The sequence below is a fragment of the Chiloscyllium plagiosum genome, chromosome 31, assembly GCF_004010195.1.
Source record: "Chiloscyllium plagiosum isolate BGI_BamShark_2017 chromosome 31, ASM401019v2, whole genome shotgun sequence".
In the NCBI taxonomy this organism is placed as follows: domain Eukaryota; kingdom Metazoa; phylum Chordata; class Chondrichthyes; order Orectolobiformes; family Hemiscylliidae; genus Chiloscyllium; species Chiloscyllium plagiosum.
In genome coordinates this window covers 41,084,155-41,090,435 of record NC_057740.1, presented here as the reverse complement: position 1 = coordinate 41,090,435, position 6,281 = coordinate 41,084,155, and the positions used below count along the sequence as shown (strand labels likewise).

The 6,281-nt window shown below is 44.7% G+C and overlaps 1 protein-coding gene across 2 annotated transcripts in view; it reads left to right on the top strand.

The window, feature by feature from the left end:
• Nucleotides 1–902: 902 nt before the first annotated feature.
• The window catches only part of LOC122565477 (ras-related protein Rab-3A), a 16,509-nt gene continuing 11,130 nt past the window's right edge, over nt 903–6,281 (top strand). Inside the window, exon 1 of one of the 2 annotated variants that reach the window (XM_043721486.1) lies at nt 903–997. The gene's annotated coding sequence lies outside the window, so the exon portion shown is untranslated. Of the gene's footprint in view, nt 998–1,024; nt 1,221–6,281 lie in introns of those variants that run through there. The other variant, XM_043721487.1, reaches the window with a different exon arrangement.

Below are 6,281 nucleotides of genomic sequence, written 5' to 3'. Positions count from 1 at the left end.
CTTCCAGATTGTCCCACATGAGGGAAGCATAATCTCTGCCTCTACTGAAAAGACCACATAGAACTATCAGCTGTGGCAGGATTCGAACCATCAACCCCAGAACACGATCAGATTATTAGTCCAGTGACATTACCACTACACCATGGGTGGAGGAGTTGAGGAAGAGTTAGCGTAGGAGGAGTGGACCAGGATGCTTTCTGAGTAGCGGGGGAGATGGTGCAAATGCAGTGTCTGCCATTCCTCCAGCCGCAGGAGGGGCTGCAGCAGGAGGACTCGGGCACCCATGCGATATTAATTATGCAGAATAGTGCAGAAAGTGGTTACAATTTCCTATTGCATTTTGCAGGCGACTTGTTTCCAACTTTAATCCAATTTGGAGACCAAATTGCGCTGAAAACGGGATAAATCTGCGTCTGATCCTGTTAAAGAGAGGCAATCTCTTGAATAATTAAATGATAAATAATTAATTATTCATAAGAGCTGCTTTATTCCAAGTCCAGCTTCCATCCATTGGTTTGATCTTCTGGCTTTTTGTATTCCAGATCCGTTCGATTTGACATTATAAAAATGCAAACAGAATGCAAAAATAAAAACATAAACCCAAATATTGTTCAGCAAGTCCCTCGCTGACATGACTGTGAATAATTCATAAGCTTTTAAATAAATGAAGGTTTTGTCCTAGTTTTTTTTCCTCAGGAGTGTAAACACGTAAATGCAACGCAAGTGGGTTCAGGTTGCAAATATAAAAATGAAAATAAGGAGAGGCTTTTTTTAAGGGGAGTGGTGGGGAACAGCGGTAGATAAAAGATGCTCCTGGGGTGAAGGATGGAAGATGCTCTGAATTGCTATTGGCTCCTCGTCATGTCAATCACTGCCTCAGTATGGTCCCGCCCCTTTTGGGCCCGGGAATGACGTCAGAGCGGAGCTGTCAATCAGCCGCTGAGCTGCTGCTGCTGCAGTGTCTAGAGAGACCGGTCCTGAGGCAAACGCTTGGAAGGTGAGGGCGCTGAGGTCGAACGGGCAATGCTGGGCATCAGGATGCAACCTCTGTGTTCTATCTGATGCCTTAATATTTTTAATAATTGCAAGAGCTTCAGTTCGCTTGATCCATGTTAACCATAACCTTCATTTGACATGAGAGTTTTTTTGAGGGGGGACGTGGACATGGCGTAAATGCTAGCAGGCTGGAGGGGGTCAGGCATTGGGCAAATTGATATAAGGTACCTCATGGTTTCTCTAAATATTTTAAAATGTCTGTTTTCGTCCATGTTACTTATGTTATTGGTGGTTGTTGAGGGATGCTGGAAGTGATGATGGTTCTCTCTCTCTCTGCCTCTGGTTCATTCATTCTGGGTTGCTGCAGCCTCTGTACCTGTCATTGCATCCGCTCTCAGCTCCAGCTCTCAGCCAGCAACAGAAGGCAGCGACCTTCCTGAGGGTTGTGCTGGACCACTCTCGCTGCTTTTTACTCTCGAAGCAGAGACACTGACACCAGTACCATCGCCTTGTGCCTCCCCACTGCAGACAAACTGAAGAGGGAGAGATGGCGGAGGGGGGGAAGGGGGAAGAGATTGATATATTTCCCATTGACACATTGGTCGCGCTGGATAAATTGTGGCAGAAATTAATAATTTACAGTATGAACCGTGAGATGCATGTATTATGTATTCATTGCTACATGCAATGGGCAGTAAATACAACGTATCCTAATGTGAATTAACACCTCGAGTGTAGTAAGAAAATGGTTACTGAGCTACGTTTCTCGTCCGAAAGAGGACAAGCGAGCCCCAGCTGGATTGCAGTGGATTTGTGCTGGAGGAATTTGTCCCCCATTTTATTTATAATCTGCCCAATAGAGGGCACACGGCGTCTAGATGAGGAAAAGAGTTTAAAGACAGCATTTTGCTTTGAGATGCATTAGTCTCTACCTGTCAGAGGGCTTCTAGTTAGCAGTCAATGTTGTCGCTTGATTTAAGTTACGACTAAACTAGACTAAAATCAATCTCATTCTAAACACTCAAGTGATGTATATTAATTGTGCCAGTTGTTCTTAATGTGTCCTTTGTAACTATTAGTACCCGTGTTATACAGTGACAGACCGTCCCCAGCAGTACTGTACCCCAGTGTTATACAGACAGACCAGTCCCCACCAGTACTATACCCCAGTGTTATACAGTGACAGATCCATCCCCACCAGTACTATACTGTAATGTTACAGTGACAGACCTGCCCCCACAAGTACTGTATTCTAGATCAGTGGTGCTGGAAGAGCACAGCAATTCAGGCAGCATCCGAGGACAGGCAAAATCGACGTTTCGGGCAAAAGCCCTTCATCCTTTTATTCCTGATGAAGGGCTTTTGCCCGAAACGTCGGTTTTGCCTGTCCTCGGATGCTGCCTGAATTGCTGTGCTCTTCCAGCACCACTGATCTAGAATCTGGTTTTCAGCATCTGCAGTCATTGTTTTTACCCACAAGTACTGTACCCCAGTGTTATACAGTGACAGACCTGTCCCCACCAGTACTGTACCCCAGTGTTTTACAGAGAAAGAGACCTGACTCAACCTGTAACTGTACCCTACAGCTGTTTTTTTAATTGCTTTTTTTTCTCTTTTCTGCTGTTTGTGGGAGCTTGCTGTGCACAAACCACTGCCATATTGTGTACGTTATAATGGTTCTGCATTCAATAAACTATTGTTCTGGAGTGCAGCATTGTTAAGTGAACTGCTTTATAAATAGGTCTTTTGATACTTGGAGAAAGTGAGGACTGCAGATGCTGGAGATCAGAGTTGAAAAATGTGGTGCTGCAAAAACACACAGCAGGCCAGGCAGCATCCGAGGAGCAGGAGAATCGACGTTTCAGGCATAAGCCCTTCTTCCTGAAGAAGGGCTTATGCCCGAAACGTCGATTCTCCTGCTCCTCGGATGCTATCTGGCCTGCTGTGTGTTTTTGCAGCACCACATTTTTCAACCTTTGATACTTGGCAATGCAATGAGGCCATTCAGCCTCTTAAGAATGTTCCTCCATTTGCTAAGATCTTTACTGGTCTGTAGCTTAACTGCATTTACCTTCTTTTGTTTCAGAATGCATCTACCCTTTGTGTAATAAAAACTATTAGTAACAATTTTGAGATTTTCAATTTGCTTTAAAATACTTCAACAGGGGAAGTTCTTGGTTTTGCTATATTTTTCATTTAAATGTCCTAAATATAACCTCCCCTTGATTTGGGAAATGTTCCCTTTCATTGAAAAAATGTTGTTCTGCTATTTAAGTAGCTGAGAGTAGAAGCCAGGGAGGTATGGACCAATTCATGTAACATCTGTTGTTGAGATATTGTTAGAGTCTGTAATTAAGGACAGAGTGACTGAACATCTTGAGAATGCTCAGCTGATCAGATAGAGCTTGCATGGATTTGCAAAGGGCAGTTTGTACCTGGTAAATCCAATGAATTTTTTTTGGAAATAACTAATGTAGTGCAAAGTGGATTGTCTATGGATGTTATATTCATTTACAAAGGCATTTGATAAAGTCCCTTGAAAGAGACTGTTAATTAAGATTGAAGCTCATTGAATTGAAGACAAATTGTTGAGCCTTTTGGGAAATTGGTTGAATAGCAGGAGATGGAGAGTACGGATAAATGACAGGGCAGGTTGTAACTGATGATGTTCTGCATGCATCTGGGTTCAGGCAGTTGCTCACTCTTTAAAGAGAGCAGAAACAGCCTTGCTGGGTGAGCTCTTACCCTTTCTGCCCAAACACCTGGGTCTTCAGATTGACCTGATTCAGTCAACTGAGTAATGACAAAATGTGGAGTGATGTTGGGTTTGGGCACAGTATATTATTTAAAATCTCAGTCATGGGATATGGACATCGCTGGCTGGGCCCAATATTTGTTGCCCATCCCAAGTTACCACTGAGAAACAATGTGGTGAGGAACCACCTTCTTAAATCAAAGGAGAAGGATTTATTGACTTTGAAGGGAGGTGCAATGTAAGAATCTGAGAAATAAACTTCAAGGGAAGGTCTTAAAAATGTGTTGCTGGAAAAGCGCAGCAGGTCAGGCAGCATCAAAGGAGAAGGAGAATTGACGTTTCGTGCATAAGCCCTTCTTCAGGAATGAGGAGGGTGTGCCAAGCAGGCTAAGATAAAAGGTAGGGAGGAGGGACTTGGGGGAGGGGCGTTGGGAATGCGATAGGTGGAAGGAGGTTAAGGTGAGGGTGATAGGCCGGAGAGGGGGTGGGGGCGGAGAGGTCGGGAAGAAGATTGCAGGTCAAGAAGGCGGTGCTGAGTCTGAGGTTGGGACTGAGACAATGTGGGGGGAGGGGAAATGAGAAAGCTGGAGAAATCTGTATTCATCCCTTGTGGTTGGAGGGTTTCTAGGCAGAAGATGAGGCGCTCTTCCTCCAGGCACCGTGTTGCCATGGTCTGGCGATGGAGGAGGCCAAGGACCTGCATGTCCTTGGCGGAGTGGGAGGGGGAATTAAAGTGTTCAGCCACGGGGCGGTTGGGTTGGTTGGTGCGGGTATAAGGTCACATGGCTCGGGAAGTGTCTAAGAATTTCGGTAGTTTGATCTAAGCTTTCAAGATAAAGGTGAACAGTGAGGTTAGATTGGGAGCTGTCAGGTATCAGATAGTCTCGGACTAGGGACAGCATCTACAAAATCAAAGTCAGACATTTCGAGTGGAGTTTGAAAAGATATTATTGGCAGTTGATGTTCGATTGGTTGTTAATTTTGAAGCTAATGTTGATCATTTTTTGTTGACTAAAGGTAATTAGAGAAAGTGGGGTAGTGCGGGGTTGGATGAAGTTTGGCAATGTCTCCCCCATGATCTCATTCAATGTCAGAACAGGCTGAAGCTTGCAGATGCCGCCTTCCTGCACTTATATCCCTGTCAGTTCTTCCTTAGTCAGAACATTGTTAGATTAAATCTCACTCCAGAAACTACTGAGGGAATGCTGTTTTGCAGATGTAATGTGAAGCTGAGGCCACAGCTGCTTCTCCCCCCCTCACCCTGGGTGGAAGGAGGAGATTCTTTTTGAAAAAGAAATGGTGAGTCATCCCTGATCATTGTTTATCCCTTATCTGCCATCGTTAAACTGCACAACACCAGGTTATACTCCAACAGGTTTATTTGGAAGCACTAGCTTTCAGAGCACTCAACCACTGGATGCAGGAGCAGTGCTCCGAAAGCTAGTGTGCATCCAAATAAACCTGTTGGACTATAACCTGGTGTTGTGTGATTTTTAACTTTGTACACACCAATCTAACACCAGCACCTCCACTTCATCATTAAACTGGATCTCATCCATATTGCATCTTGCTGGATTATGAGATATGGCTCTGCACAAATTGGTATTGTTCCAGAGTCCTTGTTTGAAAAGTGCACCACTAACCCTTCTCCCCCCGCCCCAAAAAAAGTGTTACCCAGCAATCTGGTGCCCAGTTTCCCCCAACTCGTCTGAAATCAGCAAGTGAGCATTGGCAGATCGCATCCCATTGGGGAATTGCACCAAAGCTTAGACCCTGTCCTCACTCATTGTAGGGATTGTTGATGTGGAGGTGCTGGTGTTGGTCAAGGTCAAAAGTCACACAGCGCCAGGTTAGAGTGCAACCAGTTTATTTGCAATCTCAAGCTTTCGGTGTGCAGCTACTTTGTCAAGTCACTTCACCTGCCGAAGGAGCAGCACTCCGAATGCCTGAGATTTCAAATAAACCTGTTGGACTATAACCTGGTATCGTGTGACTTCTGACAGGAATCTATCAGTTTTCCAGCATGGCAGAAAACTACTGCACTACTGGGCAGAGATTGAGGACAGGGATTCTGACTGAGTTGTTCCCTCACAATCCCATTCTGTTTCACTTTCAGGAGGCATTCCTTGAGAATTGTTGTCTTCTTGCCCCTTGTTAAAAGTTTCTATCTGCTGACATAAGCATGACTGCTGTGAGCAGTGAATCCCAATGGCTAAGATCCCCTTTGGGGGTAGAGTCAGTGCAAAAGGTTTACTCGATTGATTCTGGGTATGGAGGGACTGCCTTCTGAGGAGAGGTTGAGTAGATTTAGTCTGTACTAGCTGGAGTTTGGAAGAATGAGAGGAGATCTTATTGAAACATATGAGAGTCTTCGCGAGTTAGACAGGAGAGATTTGGAGAGGTTGTTTCCCCTTGTAGGAAAGTCTCTATGGCATCATCTCAGAATAAGGGGTCACCCATTTGAGACGGAGATGAGGAGAAATTTATTCTCTGAAGGGAGTGAATCTGTGAAATTCTTCACCGCAGAAGT